The following is a 16,775-nucleotide window of genomic DNA, read 5'->3' as shown; positions in this document are numbered from 1 at the left end:
CTGAACTGTGAAAATAATCTATTATGTATTCTCCTAATAGCTTTATATTTTAAATAGTGATATATCATTCCTAATTTACTTTTTGTATATTGCATAAGATGTGGGTCAAGAGTCTTTTTAAATTTTTTTTTTCTATGTGGATGTCTATCCTAATTTGTTGAATGGAATTTTATTTTTCCATTGAAATATTTTGGCACTTGGTTGACAGTCAAATCACCACATGGCCCTCTTTCTGGCTCCTGTTCTGTCTTGTTCATCTATCTTTGGATCATACACCACACCACATAGTTTTGTATTAAGTCTCAGAGTTAAGTAGTGTAAATCGTTCAACTTTGTCCTACCTCATTCAGGATGATTTGGATATTCTAGATCCTTTGTATTTACACATAAATTCTCAAATCAGCTTCTCAAATTAAAAAAAAAAAGTGTATTGGGTCTTTGGGATTAGAGTAAACCTACAGACCAATTTGTACAGAGTTCTCATTTTAAAAATAATTACTCTTCCAAAACATAAATGAGGTATATCTTTTCATTTATTTTGATGTTCCTGATTTGCTCCCATTTTATTTCTTGATTGGTCTAGCAGATACCTTACCAATTTTGTTGATCTTCTCAAAGAGCCAGATGTTTGCTCGATTGTCTTTATCTGTTGTTTTCCTTTATATCTGACCTGACCTTCACTTTTCCTCCTGACTACTTTTTCCAACTTTTTTTGGTGGCCAAAGATTTTAGACCTTTGTACTTTTCTAATTTTTTCCCTAGTTTTTCTACTTGCACTTTTCTACATTTTCCTCTAAATATTATTTGAACTATATCCAACAACTTTTGCTATGTTGTCTTTATTATCACTTGTTAGAAATATTTTGTAAATCTCCCTGAGATTTCTTCTTTGATATATGCATTATTTAGAAATGTATAATTTGGGGCGCCTGGGTGGCTCAGTGGGTTAAGCCGCTGCCTTCGGCTCAGGTCATGATCTCGGGGTCCTGGGATCGAGTCCCGCATCGGGCTCTCTGCTCAGCAGGGAGCCTGCTTCCCTCTCTCTCTGCCTGCCTCTCTATCTACCTGTGATCTCTCTCTGTAGAATAAATAAATAAAATCTTTAAAAAATGTATAATTTAACTTCTAAATATTGGGGGAGCTACCAATATTTTGTTATTTTTTCTACTTTAATCTGAATGTGGTCTTACAGTCTATGATTTCAACCAACTGACGTTTCTTGAAACTTGTCTTATAGCTTAACATGTGTCTGTATGGTGACCATATGGTTTCCAAAGAGCAGGAATGTGTACTCTTCCACTGCAACACTTACTGCTCTCTAAGTGTAAAATCGAGGTGAGTGACGATGTTGTTCATATTAGCTGTTCCTTTATCTTTAGTACAACTGATCTATCAATTGCTGAAACAGTTATCTAAAATCTCCAACTATGATTGTGAACCTGCTTTTTTATCCTTTTAATTTTGTTTCTGTATGTATTTTGAACTCTGTTTTTAGGTATATATGTACTTAGTCTTATGTCTTTTAAAGTATTATTCTATGATTATTGTGAAATATCCCTCATCTTTTGTAATGTCCTGTGTTTAAAAATTATTGTATCTGATACTAAAATGGTCCCTCCATTCAACGGAGGAGGAGTGTGGTGTTCTGCACAGTATCAAAGAGGTCATGTCTTCTGTGCACCACATTGTGACAGAGCAGCAGAGTTAAGCTGTTTTGGGGATGCTTAATGTGCACTTGTGTCCTTCCTAGAGAAACGCAGCTGCTTTGATGAATGTACTCTTCACACTGACAGCTGAATAATGTTTCAGGACTGTGTTTCTCTCTCTCTCTCTTCAAGATGTATTTATTTGAGAAAGACTGAAAGAGAGAGAGACAGAGCATGAGCACCAGTGGGGAGGGACAGAGGCCGGAGGAGAGAGAATGCACAAGGAGACTAGACTCCCTCCTGACTGTACAGCCCAACACCAGCTTGATGGCCAGGACCCGAGATCATGACCGGAGCCGAAACCCAAAGCTGGCTGCTTAACCAGCTGAGCCACCGGGCTCCCCATGTTGATCTTTTTTACTAGATACCATGACTGGCTCGGCAGCTGAGCTCGGGGCTACAACTAAGTTAAGTTACAGGAAACCATCATTATTCGTCATAATCCATGTGGATGTTGTGAAGGTCAACACAATCAAATGGGGGGTATGTTGGCAGACAGACCTACCCTCGCATTCATTAAACTTTGAGGCTGGCCCTAGTTTACCCATTCCGTCTCAGTACAGTATTGTTTCATTGTAATGATGTGGTCTCCGGGAGGCCGAGCCGTTTTAAGTACTTTAGCTTGGTCTCTACTACCTTAACAGCTTTTATTACTTAAGTCAGAGGATGCGGCATGAAGAACGTTTGGTGCCAGCTACTGTGTTGTGTGAATTCAGAGACCAGAGAAATGAGAACTAGGGAAATCTGAAGACTTCTTGCATTTTAGTGTGAGATGATCTTGGGTCAGGAGATCATTTATTACCTGGCTTCTATTACTCCCACTCGAACAGCATTCTAGGGTAACATTCTGGATTCCCTGTTTCTAGAGTCATCATGGGTTCTACGGGCAATAAGCCATCAAAGGTACAGATACCCTCCTCTCCTCAGAAAACGGAAAATGGTCATGGATCTCTTTGGGGAAAGACTAGGGGAAGCTTATTTTATAATATACAGAATATACTAGTTTATATTCTAATAGAGGTATTGCTGTGCCCTTCCTGAAGGGGACCCAGCGTTTTTGTCAATCAATGGATATTGAATCTGGGCAGTGATATTTAATCTGGATCTTGGATCAAAGAAAAACTGTAACTTTCCATTTCAGTGGGTGACATCAGCCTTCTCCTTGCCAACACACTTTTTTTCTGGTTATGCACGTTACACAGCAGCCTATCAGCTGCGCGGGAACAGCCCACTCTCAATCATCCCACAGACCCGAGAGTCAGGCACCCCCACTGCTACTCCACCCTTGGTGCCCACTCCAGCAGTTACGTCTAACTTGCCTTTGATGGTTAAGCACTGCCTCCTGGCCTCTGACATTCCGGAACTCTGTGAAAGCGACGCCGAGTTCCACCTGCTTCCAGCGCGTGCACAGGAATCTGCCATGGAGCTGCGTGAAGATCCTGTGCCCGTCCTCTGCCCCACCCCCAGCACCAGGGCATCCTGAACTGACTTAAAAGGGAACATTCTGTAGATGCTCCTGAAGAAAGAAGCAGACTGAGGTCATGGATTTTCTGGTTTTCCATAATGAATCCATTTTAACTTCTCACCTCTCTGGGCCTTTGGCTTCTTCCTCAGTACCCTAGCAAGGCAGGTGAACACTCATGTGTTCACTCGGGGCCATCCCTGTGTCAGACTGTAAGAGTATTAATCCAGCATCGTATCATAATCAGTTCTAGGTGTCCCTGCCGGTTTACTGAATAGTGAATCAAGAATAAATATTCTCAAGTTTTAAATTTTTTTTTTTTTTAATTCCAGTCTTCTCCTCTCCGGTTGAACACATTTCTTATAGCTCTTGCCCACGATGGCTAGAGCCTGCGGTTCCTCTGGAGAGTTTGCTGTTAACAGTTGGACTTGGACACATGCGTTTCTGTTCAGATTGTTTGGTGATGCCTGAAGAGCCTCTGGTGTGAAGAGACCAAAACTGAGGAGAACAGGCCGCAGTGTGTGAGAAATCTGCTTCCGGTGAGGTGCCCCCCGTGTTCCCGAACAAGAAAGACCACTTTCTGCTTGCAGGGGAGGTGGCTGCTTCAGACGCCCAGCAGGTTTGGGTTCCCTGAAATTTAGTTCCGAGTTTCTCAGAATTACCCACCTGAAGTCTGCACCCCGGATTTCAAGGTCTTAGTCTTCTCCTGTGAAGACATGCACTTGGAAGCTGGAAACCTACTGAAGACATAAATGCCACATCCTGTGCGGCTCCCCCTCCCTTCAACGTAGATCTCGGCCTGGTTTTCAGCAGAGTCTGACCTGGGACATGAGTGTCTCCCAGGTATCACTTCCCTTCAGAAACTTTGTCGTTCACAGTGTTTCTTACATTGATCGTGATTGATCTGCACCTGCCATTTCTTTTTAAATTTAAAGCAATTGAAAAGTTTTAATGACCATGGTCTCCATACTGTTTGTATTTCTTTTTTTAAGATCACATTTAAAAAAACATTTATTTATTAGACAGAGATCACAAGCAGGCAGAGAGACAGAGGCAGAGACAGAGAGAGGGGGAAGCAGGCTCCCCACTGAGCAGAGAGCCCGACGCGGGGCTCGATCCCAGGACCCCGAGATCATGACCTGAGCCGAAGGCAGAGGCCTAACCCCCGGAGTCGCCGGGGCGCCCCGCAGTGTTCTGACTTCAGTGGTGGCGCGTGTCCTACCGCTTCAGACGGGGGGATGCGGGGGTCACTTTATCTGACCGTCGGGGAGAACCGTAGTAAGTGTCGCTCGGCAGGGGTGGCAGTCACGAGTCGGCGGCAGAAGTGGGGTCCCTGGGGGCTCCGGCTTCGACCCGCTGCACGTGGCCGACTCCACGAGGTCCCTCCGGAGGCCAAGCCGGGGCCAGAGTGGCGGGCGCGGGATCTGCAGGCGCGTGCGGGGAGGCCCGTGCGGGGAGGCCGGTGCGGGGTCCCCACGGCCCGGGAGGGGGACACGGCGTCCGTCTGCGCGGGGTCGGCCTGGACCGCCGCCCGGTGACGGCGCTGCAGACCTAGGAGCCCCAGAGCCGCCGCCGCTGCCACAGGCCCCGCGTCCCCCGCGTCGCCCGCTTCTTCCCGGGACCCCACGCCGGGGGCGCCGCCCGCTGACCCGTCCGCGCCGCGGAGCCCTCGGGTCTTCCGAACCCGCGTTGCGGGACGTCTTAGCCGCAACGTGGAGGGGAAATAATTGCTCTTTGCGGAATCGGTTTTAGTAGAAACGTCGGATCTTCCTCCTCGGGCTCCGCAGGACGGGATCGACCCCGACGTGCGACCTCGACGCGTTCGCTCGCGATTTGTCCCCGACGTCCCCGCACTCGCCCGCGGAGGGGCGTCCGGCCGTTCCCGTCACGCAGCCGCCGCCCCGACGCGCCTTAACCGTGAGGGACGCGGACGTGTCCACGGAGTGTCCGGTCCAGCGACGGCTTCGGCTCCGCCGCGACGCACCAGCGCCTCCGACCGACCCCGACCGCGGCCGCTCCCGCGACGACGCTCTTCGTCAGAAACGCAGCTTTGCCGTCGGGCTGACCCCGAGGCTGGCGCGGGCCCCGCGGAGCGTCGCCGCAGACGTCGTGACCCCGCCGGGCAGCCGGTGACCCCGCAGGAACGTCCCAGCGCGACGGCCGACCCGCTCCAAGTGGGACGCGGTGCTTGGGAAATAGCAGAAATAGCAGAAATAACAGAATTAACAGAATCTGCGGGATCCGGGCCCCGGGCTGCTGCGGCCGCATGACCGAGTCGGGAGTTCGGGACCCGTCGTGCGACGCGCTCGCGGCTGAACCTGGGCGCAGTGTCTGCAACATGAGCTCAGAAGCTATTGGGAAGGTTTCCGACTTATTACCAAGTTCCAGATGCATCGGAGGCACGGCACGAGGAACACTCTTTTACTTATAAAATATTTTCCTCCTTTTTCTTAAATAAAATAATCTAGGAAACTGGTAATACCAATGTGGAGGAATATGACTCTGACAAACTCTCTTGTGTAAATCATAAATTTTACTTCACATCCATTCCCTCTCCACAGTACTTAAGGTACCATTTCTAAGGTCACTCGGGGAGAACAGAAACCCACATTTTATCTCCAACGATCAGTTCAAAATAAAGCATTTCATTTCATAAAACCTCAACAGACACCAATTTGGCTCTTAAAAATGAATGATGCCACCATCCAGTCTGTGTTTTAAGACAAAACTGCGATACCAACGACTTAGCTTTAGAAATAATAGGGGAGGAGGGAAAACTGGACGGGAAGAAATCAGAGAGGGAGACAAACCCTGAGAGACTCTGAACTCTGGGAACCAAACTGAGGGGTAGGGAAGGGGGTAGCGTGGGGGATGGGGTAACTGGGTGATGAGCACTGGGTGTTACACACAGTTAATGAATCGTTGAGCACTACATCCAAAACGAATGGTTACTATATACTGGCTAATTGAACATAACAACAACAAAAAAGAAATAATCTTCAAATTTACATGTGTTAAATTTGTTCCCATTTATTTCTGGGGAACATGTTATCCATATATAATTCTAATGCTCTTTATCTCTTAAAACAGTGGCAATACATAAAAAAAACATTTGATGGACACTTGGGTGGCTCAGACGGTTAAGTATCTGCTGTTGGCTAAGGTCATGATCCCAGGGTCCTGGGGTCAAGTCCTACATCAGGCTCCCTGATCAGTGGGGAGCCTGCTTTTCCCCCTGCTTCTCTCTGTCTCTAATGAATAAATAAATAAAATCTTAAAAAAAAAAACAGGGAGATCATTATAAATAAATAAATAAATAAATAAGCATTTGGTGAGATAAATCTTTTGACACACATTTCCTAAAAAGCCTTGTTTTTTTAGTAGAAAGTAGTCAAGGAGATACAATCAAAACAAAACAATAAAGAAATGGGATGAATTAAATTACATTTAAACTTCACAGATAATCTTTTGGTTAAGATACGTAGTGTCATAACTTATTAGGGATAATTTTTGTAAATTTAAATGTTCTTCCAAGTTAACACAATGGCTAGGTTTTGATATTTCTTAATGGTTTTCCTTTCCTTTTAATCAGAAAAATTACATTCTTTACCTTGTTCACAAACCCTTAAAGCTGACTTAGAAATTTTACCATTGGGTCACTGGATTAGTTCAGAGAACACAACTTTCTTAAATGTCAACCCCTGGAATTCCTTAGATCAGTGAATTTCAGGGCTTGTTTTACTCAGACTGACCTTGGTCTGTACCCCCATGCAATCAAGATGTTTTTGTGTCATTGCTATGAAATCGAATTGTCTTATGTGCTCCTATCTCCTAATGAGAACTGAGGGAAAATTGGGGTAAAATAACTCTTGAACTTTCTGGGTGGGGTCTGACTTTCCCTAATGCCTGAGATAATGAAAGGTACTAAGCCTACCTAGATAAATAGTCACACAACTCATGAAGGAGTCACGGAGTCTCCAAGAACTGCTCCTTCAGGTGCAAAAAAAGTGAACATAACCCTCAAAGGGGCATACTCGAGGTACACAAATTGTTTGAGATTACTTGAACTCCAGATCTGTGGGCTAGCAAACCGAGAAGCAGTCTGGTCTCGTGCCTCACTACCAGAGTGGCTATGGAGGGGAGTTTCAATGCTTTGCTGGAACTCCCTCCAGGTGTTATTAAAGTGCCAAAGGACATTAACGATGCCATGGAAACTATTCACTCAGACGGTCAGCAAGATTCCAGGTGATCTGGAAAGTGCAAACTTAGGATGTTCCCCAGAAATCCATTTGACCTTCAAAAACTCCAGTAAATATCTTAGCAGAGACTAGTACGAATGATATGCTGGAACAGAATTGTCAAATTAAGGAAAATTCATGCCCTTTAGGCTAATGATCATAAAAGTATTAGGGAAAGTTAAAATAAATAGCTTAAAGTTTTGAATGGAATTTGATTCTTACTCTAAAATTTTAGCTAAACATTCCTGCCATCAATATGTGAGGGAAATGCTACATTTACAGAGAAGTTTGTGGTTTGGACTAAGAACATACAAAATAGCTTGTATTAATTTTAGCTTAAAGTATAATTTATCATATAATTCTGATCAATGTTTCCCAACAAATAGAAAAAGGGAGACTAATCTTCTCCTTTTTTCTTTTCCTACTTTCTTCTTCAATTTTTGAAAAAACATGAAAGGTAGAACCAAAAATACAGAAGACATGAAGTAGTACAAGTCTTCCCTTTACTGGTGAGAAAACTGGGCTCATCTACCTTCTTGCACTGTAGTGTGCAGACAACAGAAGATCTCAGATTTCTACATAATTGCCTGAATTGTGTCCAGAGGAGGATTGCTCATTTTCTTTTTTGGCCTTTTGTTGTTGTTGTTGTGTTTACACTCATTTTTAAGTCCTAAAAAGTATTAATAATTTTATTTACAAAATGATTTTTGTATAATATTCTGAAGGGTTTTTAAATTTAGGTCCTTGACTATAGTCCACTTCTCATTAACAGCTACAACTGATTAATAAACTTTTGACCTCTCTTTAAAATTCCAGGATTGTTATCTCAAATGTGACAATTTACACATGGTAAGTTAAATGACACTGTGAAGACAGATCCATTTTAAGATAATCTGAACAGGAAGTAATCATAGTTTTGATCAAAATATTGCCCTGGTGTAAGGACTACTGCTTTTAACTTTCTTATTTATTTTTTAGAAAAAATCAATTGAATTATCATAAAGATCTCAAAGAAACAGTATAACTTAGCTTATGTCACAGATTTCCTTCAAAGATACAACAATATATCATGCACTCTCTTCCCGCCAATCAAATCAGGCTCAGCTACTGTTCCTCGCTGATTAAGAGTTCATATAATTTATTTTAATGAAGAGGCATTTCAAAGTGTGCCAAAGTGTTAATTATTTCTGATATAAATCCAATTACCTAAGTAACTAAGAACGTTATAAAAATCTTGCCTATTCTGATCTATGGAAATCACATGTGTATAAAAAAGAATCTGATTATAATTAACTGTAATTGATTTGGCAGGACTACGTATTGCATTCTAACCTTGTCCCAGACAGAACTGGAGGCCCCGTCTCCTAGTTACTTAATGACAGGGCCGGTGCCACAAGACGGACAGGCTCACTACTCTTTCCATTACGGATCTGTTTTGTATTTCACAACTGGAGGCCTCTGAGGGAGGCAGGTTGCCTGAAAAAATATTATGAGAACCTTTTATGACACAGTTGAAATTCCCTAAATGTCTGTCACTCATAAAGAAGTTGCTAATGTGACAAAGATTACTATTTTTGTGAACATTTGCTGGGCTAATGGTTTGAATTTAATTTCAATAATTTTTTATTTTAGTTTTAAAATGTAGAGGGTACAAAAGACATAATTACATCACTTAGTTGAACTGTTTCAAGATTATTCTACTATAAAATATTCTAAGAATATTTGGTTCCTAAAGGCTTAAATTACCCTTTGATTTTAAATTATGCTCTGAGAATACTCCCAGAGTATCCTGTTACTACTTTTTACTACTAGTAATAGAATGTTTTTGGAATGAGGACCTTTAAATCAAAATAAAAGAGGTTGAAATTAGTATATGGAATTAGTACATTGATCTCTTCTTTTTTGCTGTATTCCTGTTTAGCTGAAACTCGAAGCAAAGTCAAATAAAACTTTCTACATGAAAGAAAATCAACATGACACAAATACTGATGTTCAAACAGTTTGCCAGTTTTTCGAATATATGGTGAGAATGTGTAATTCAGAAGTGTCCGTAGGTAACACTAGGGATACAAATGTGAACAGAACATGATCTAGCATCATCATCTTAGAAGTCACGTAGGGATAACAGATACCAGAAGAGAGATGAGTAATCAAAGGTAAGTTGGTTGGAAGTATTGGGTAATAGGTACGAAACAGAAACAATAAGTGTTAAGGGAGACAGCAGGCAGGTGTAGAAGAAAGGTACAGAAGGTGACCACAAGCGTATTTGGTGGAGATGAAAGATGCTGTCAGACACGAACACAGGATCTGGATCTCAGAGTTTATTCATTTATTCTTTTATTTTTTGGGGGCCTTAAAGTTGAAGGAGACCTTTTTTGCCTAAGCCATACTACAACTCAACACCATGACCCTGTCCACCATCGCTTTTATGAATCTTCGAAAAAAGTCTGTAAAAACTACTATGGGTAGTAGAGTCATCTCATGTCATTGTCTCAAAATCTTGGTTTCTACCTTAATTGTTCTCTATACCAGTGCTTCCAATTAACAGCCAAGCCTGTGTATACTTTATACCCATTCTTTCCAATAAGTATTTGAGAAGAGCTGCTGTTGTTCAGTTGTCAGATTCATTAACTCTTCTTCTAACCCGTTGTGCACTGCTGCCAGGTTAATTACTAGATGTGGGGACAGGGCGCATGGGCGGCTCCCTCGGCTGAGTGTCTGCCTTTGGCTCAAGTCCTGATCCCGCATCCTGGGACAGAGACCAGATTAGGCTTAGCCCCACGTTAGCTCCCTGCTTCTTCGCTCCCCTCGGCCACTGCCCTGCTGGTGTTCTCTTCCTCTCTGTCAAATAAAATCTTAAAAAAAAAAAAAATGAAGTGGGGGAGAATAGCTTAAGTTTAAACTTTGTTCACCAGTCGAGTTTAGATAAATACAGTTTTCTCTGGACAAACTCCGAGATAATCATACAGATGAGTAAGGAGTCTTGGCACAACGTGTTTTTCCTTACTTGAATTAGTTACTTTGACAGCTTTATTCTTTTCAGGACATCTTACAATCTTGAAAAGGTTTAATGGTTCATTAAAGTGTGAAAATAGTTGCATTAAAATCTGCGTCAGACACTTGGTGCATAGCACTCCCTGATACCTGTACTCTGTTTCACATCTGACTTATTCAATTTACACAACTGGTAAGAAGACTAAGAACCCTGATTCTTATTAAAATATTAAACACTGACTACAAACCTAATTAAATGCATCTTAATTCAAATAAAACTACAGATTTATATGACTGACTCATTTAAACACACACATAAAAAACAAAACATAGAGTAAATATTTATTGAGAAACTTACCTTCGAGGGCTGCCTGGGTGGCTCAGTGGGTTAAAGCCTCTGCCTTCGGCTCAGGTCATGGTCTCAGGGTCCTGGGATCGAGTCCCGCATCGGGCTCTCTGCTCAGCGGGGAGTCTGCTTCCCCCCTCTCTCTCTGCCTGCCTCTCTGTCTGCTTGTGATCTCTCTCTCTCTCTCTGTCCAATAAATAAATAAAATATTAAGAAACTTAGCTTTGAAATTGAATTTAAATAAGAAAAGAAACATTCTAATTGGTTTTGTTTCAAAATTTTCTTTAAATTCTAGTTAGTTAATATACAGGGTAATATTGGTTTCAGGAGGAGAATTTAGTGACTCATCACTTACATTTCACACCAGGGCTCACCGCAGCAGCCTGCATCATCCAGGTAGCCACCCCCACGGCCACCCCTGTTCTCTGTAGTTATACTAGAATTTTCAATAATTTCATTACAATTGGCCTATTTCATTTTTTTGCCAGGGGCCTGTTTTATACAATAGCTACAATAATTCTTATTTTGGCCAACCAATACTCTTATCAGACTGAAAGTAAAACAGAATATTATCACAGCATAAGCTTAAAATTTTGGATTTTTGACCAATCGCTTTTTGGTGAAGGCATTTTAGTTCCATTTTATGAAATGTATCAACCCTGAGATGTTGGGGCACCTGGGTGGCTCAGTCGGTTAAGCTTCTGCCTTCGGCTCAGGTCATGATCTCGGGGTCTTGGAATCAAGTCCCACATTGGGCTCTGCTCAGCAGAGAGCCTGCTTCCCCCTCTCTCTGCCTGCCTCTCTGCCTACTTGTGATCTCTATGCCAAATAAATTTAAAAAACCTTAAAAAAAATCCTGAGATGTTGATCATCAGGCTAATCCCATTTTTATTGTTAAATCTACAGATTTTTTCGGTTCACACTTTTTATATAGTAGCTGAGTGAGTGAAGAGGGGAATTTCAGAAGTCAGGGGGCCAAAACGAGCTGGTTTCTGAGAAAGGAATGGTATGCTCTGTTTCCTGTGTTTAGGCATTCATCCTAGCTGCTGGTAACAGGAGCAAAAGCAAACGAGAATTAACTTCACTTAGAAAAAAGTAAGAGCATCTGTGAGATGAAAGTAACAGTAGCTGAAACCACAGAAGCCCTCCACGGACTGGACTGGAGAAGACTTTCCAAGTTCTCGGGGGAAAAGAGAAAGATTTAAGGATAAGAAGACTAAGGTAACTTGCAAGGAAAAGATAGCTACAACAAAGGTTTACTGTAATTGTGACCACTCAAGTCCCCTTTCAACATTCTTGGAGAATTCTCTCCAAAGACTTAACTTGCCTTTCAAATATGTTTGCTTTCTGACTCGTACTCCTTAATGTGGCTTCAGGTTGAGTCCGGCTACATGAACGTTCAGACATTTGGCGCTGGAGGGAGCTGGCATGAGACTGAAATACTTCATTCTTAAATAAATATTTTGGAAGATAATTTTAAGTGAGTACAAAGAAGTTCCCTATTCACTCTCATGGTACAAATACATTTCTTAACATTTAACTACCAAGTCATTTTCTATGGATCCACTGTTTATAACAAGAGATAGTGACTATAGAAATTTACGCTAACAAAGTAAGCAGACTATAAACTATATTTCAATAATAAATTTATTTCAAGTTTCACTACAGATTTTACTGTGACAATGTCCACTAGCAATAGAAGAGCATAAGATTAAGTCAGAGGTAAGCCAGCAGACCAAAGAATGTTTCCAAAAGAAATATGTCAGTTATAAGGGCTGGAAAGGTAAAAACTCAGAATAACTTCAAGTTTATAGCTTGGATACTGTTTTGTGAATATATTAATAATGTTTAAAAAGACACTTCTAGCGGATGAAAGCATGAGAAGACCGCTCTAATTTCTGTTTCTCTGTTTACATCTCCCCTTCATGCATGTCCGTTCGCCAGCAGTAACCCTGTTAACAATTTACTATGACTTGTTTCCTTTTTAGAAATCTTCATAGACTTGTATGCTCATATATCTACATTTTATAGAAGGTATACCACACTATGGAGGGGTCCGTGACAAGCCCTTTTATATTAATAGGTCTTTTAGGAGTTCTGTATCGGCTGGAGAAACAGACATGGCCACACAGGGGGGTGGTATTCACTCTCATTGATCACTGCCCCCCACACAGGCTGCAAGTGTCTGCAAAGCCCTATTTCCACAGACGGTTACATCCATAGGTACTAAGGACGAAAATTTAATTTAAAATTTTTTAAGGTAGTCTCCACACCCAGCATGGAGCCCAACACACGGTTTGAACTCATAACCCTCAGATCAAGACCTGAGCTGAGACCACGCGTCGATGCCTAATCAACTGAGCCATCCAGTTGCTCCAAGGAATTTGATATATTTTAAGGAGACACAAATAAATCCACAAAACCTGTTATTTTTTTTTAATCTTTCATTGAAGTATAGTTGACAGACAATAATATGTAAGTTCCAGGTATACAACACAGTGATTTGACACGAATGTACATTATGAGATGATCACCATGGTAAGTCAGGTGACCTCTTGTCCCTGGACATGATCGTTCCAGCGGTCGTCACCGTATTCCCTATGCTGTCCCTCAGACCCGCATGACTTACTTCTTTTATAGCGGTAAGTTGTGTGTCTCTTCAGCCTTCACCTGTTTGACCCCTCCTCCCACTCTCTTCACCTCTGGCAATTTTCGTATTTTTTGCATAATTTTTTAAGTTTTTCATTTAATGTACATATGATTTTGAAGTAAAACAACCATATTGTCTGAAAAAAATGTTTTAACTCCTTGTATTTTCTCTTCTTAACACATGAAATTGCTTAGCACTGTAAAAAAAACCTCTATTTTAATGGTGATATCCACTGTTTCCATTTTTTCATCTAACTTTTGAATAATCCTTCTTGATATCAGGGCACCTGGGTGGCTCGGTCAATTAAGCTTTTGACTCTAGTATGATGTCATGGGTCCTGCTCTGTGCTCAGTGCGGTGTCTACTTGAAGATTCTCTCCCTCTGCACCTCCCCCACTCACAGTTGCATGAGCTCTCTCTAAAATCAATAAATCTTTAAAGAAAATAATCCTTCTTAATGTTAAAATACCATAAAATTAGAGAAACATTTGCAAAATAGAAGAAAAAGTAATAGTTTTTAAAATACATATCATATTTATTTCTATATTTGGTCAAAACAATTGGATAGAATGAATTTAGGAAAAAGTAAAGATAGTCAATAGTGTTATTCAAAGTAGTGACATTATAGCTAATTTTCATTTCTTTTATTTTCAAAATTAGTATTCCTTTTTAATTATTTCTTTTTTTCAATTTTTTTAAAATTTATTTTTTATTTTTTATTAATATATAATGTATTATTAGCCCCAGGTCTGTGAATTGCAAGGTTTATACACTTCACAGCACTCACCATAGCACATACCCTCCCCAATGTCCATAACCCCACCACCCTACCCCAGCAACCCTCAGTTTGTTTTGTGACATGAAGAGTCTCATATGGTTTGTCTCCCTCCCGATCCCATCTTGTTTCATTTATTCTTTTCCTACCCCCCAAACCCCTCACTTTGCATCTTCACTTCCTCAAATCATGATAGTTGTCTTTCTCTGATTGACTTATTTCGCTAAGCATGATACGCTCTAGTTCCATCCATGTTGTCGCAAATGGCAAGATTTCATTTCGTTTGATGGCTGCATAGTATTCCATTGTGTATATACACCACGTCTTCTTTATCCATTCATCTGTTGATGGACATCTAGGTTCTTTCCATAGTTTGTCTATTGTGAACATTGCTGCTATAAACATTCGGGTTCACGTGCCCCTTCGGATCACTACGCTTGTATCTTTAAGGTAAATACCCAGTACTGCAGTTGCTGGGTCATAGGATGGCTCTACTTTCAACTTTTTAAGGAACCTCCATGCTGTTTTCCAGAGTGGCTGCACCAGGTGCATTCCCACCAACAGTGTAAGAGGGCTCCCCTTTCTCTGCATCCTCGCCAGCACCTGTCATTTCCTGACTGGTTAATTTTAGCCCTTCTGACTGGTGTGAGGTGATATCTCATTGTGGTTTTGATTTGCATTTCCCTGATGCCGAATGATGTGGAGCACTTTTTCATGTGTCTGTTGGCCATCTGGATGTCTTCTTTGCAGAAATGTCTGTTCATGTCCTCTGCCCATTTCTTGATTGGATTATTTGTTCTTTGGGTGTTGAGTTTGCTAAGTTCTTTATAGATTTTGGATACTAGCCCTTTATCTGATATGTCGTTTGCAAATATCTTCTCCCATTCTGTCAGTTGTCTTTTGGTTTTGTTAATTGTTTCCTTTGCTGTGCAAAAGCTTTTGATCTTGATGAAATCCCAATAGTTCATTTTTGCCCTTGCTTCCCTTGCCTTTGGCGATGTTCCTAGGAAGATGTTGCCGCGGCTGAGGTCAAAGAGGTTGCTGCCTGTGTTCTCCTCAAGGATTTTGGTGGATTCCTTTCTCACATTGAGGTCCTTCATCCATTTTGAGTCTATTTTTGTGTGTGGTGTAAGGAAATGGTCCAGTTTCATTTTTCTGCATGTGGCTGTCCAATTTTCCCAACACCATTTGTAGAAGAGACTGTCTTTTTTCCATTGGACATTCTTTCCTGCTTTATCGAAGATTAGTTGACCATAGAGTTCAGGGTCTATTTCTGGGCTCTCTATTCTGTTCCACTGATCTATGTGTCTGTTTTTCTGCCATTACCATGCTGTCTTGATGATGACAGCTTTGTCATAGAGCTTGAAGTCTGGAATTGTGATACCACTAACTTTGGCTTTCTTTTTCAACACTCCTTTGGCTATTCGAGGTCTTTTCTGGTTCCATATAAACTTTAGGATTATTTGTTCCATTTCTTTGAAAAAAATAGATGCGATTTTGATAGGGATTGCATTAAACTTGTAGATTACTTTAGGTAGCATAGACATTTTCATAATACTTGTTCTTCTAATCCAGGAGCATGGAACATTTTTCCATTTCTTTGTGTCTTCCTCAATTTCTTTCATGAGTACTTTAGAGTTTTCTGAATATAGTTTCTTTGCCTCTTTGATTAGATTTATTCCTAGGTATCTTGTGGTTTTGGGTGCAATTGTAAATGGGATGGACTCCTTAATTTCTCTTTCTTCTGTCTTGTTGTTGATGTAAAGAAATGCAACTGATTTCTTTGAATTGGTTTTATATCCTGACAATTTACTGAATTCCTGTATAAGTTCTAGAAGCTTTCAAGTGGAGTCTTTTGGGTTTTCCACATATAGTGTCATATCATCCACAAAGAATGATAGCTTGACTTCTTTGTTGCTGATTTGGATGCCTTTAATTTCTTTTTGTTGTCTGATTGCTGAGGCTAGGACTTCTAGTACTATGTTGAATAGCAGTGGTGGTAACGGACATCCCTGCTGTGTTCCTGACCTTAGTGGAAAAGCTCTCAGTTTTTCTCCATTGAGAATGATATTCATGGTGGGTTTTTCAAGATGGCTTTGATGATATTGAGGTATGTACCCTCCATCCCTACACTTTGAAGAGTTTTGATCAGGAATGGATGCTGTACTTTGTCAAATGCTTTTTCAGCATCTCTTGAGAGTATCATATGGTTCTTGTTCTTTCTTTTATTAATGTAGTGTATCCCATTGAATGATTTGCTGTTGTTGAACCAAGCTTGCAGCCCTGGAATAAATCCTACTTGGTCATGGTGAATAATCATTTTAATGGACTGTTGGATCCTATTGGCTAGTATTTTGGTGAGAATTTTCACATCTGTGTTCATCAAGGATATTGGTCTGTAATTCTCTTTTTTGATGGGATCCTTGTCTGGTCTTGGGATCAAGGTAATGCTGGCTTCATAAAATGAATTTGGAAGTTTTCCTTCCACTTCTATTTTTGGAAGATTTTCAGGAGAATAGGAATTAATTCTTCTTTAAATGATTGGTAGAATTCCTCTGGGCTTTCACTTGTTGGGAGAATTTTGATGACTGCTTCAATCTCCTTA

The sequence above is a fragment of the Mustela putorius genome, unplaced genomic scaffold (assembly GCF_011764305.1).
Source record: "Mustela putorius furo isolate JIRA1106 unplaced genomic scaffold, ASM1176430v1.1 tig00000992_pilon_pilon_pilon, whole genome shotgun sequence".
Taxonomy (NCBI): domain Eukaryota; kingdom Metazoa; phylum Chordata; class Mammalia; order Carnivora; family Mustelidae; genus Mustela; species Mustela putorius.
Note: the sequence above shows the minus strand (reverse complement) of the source record.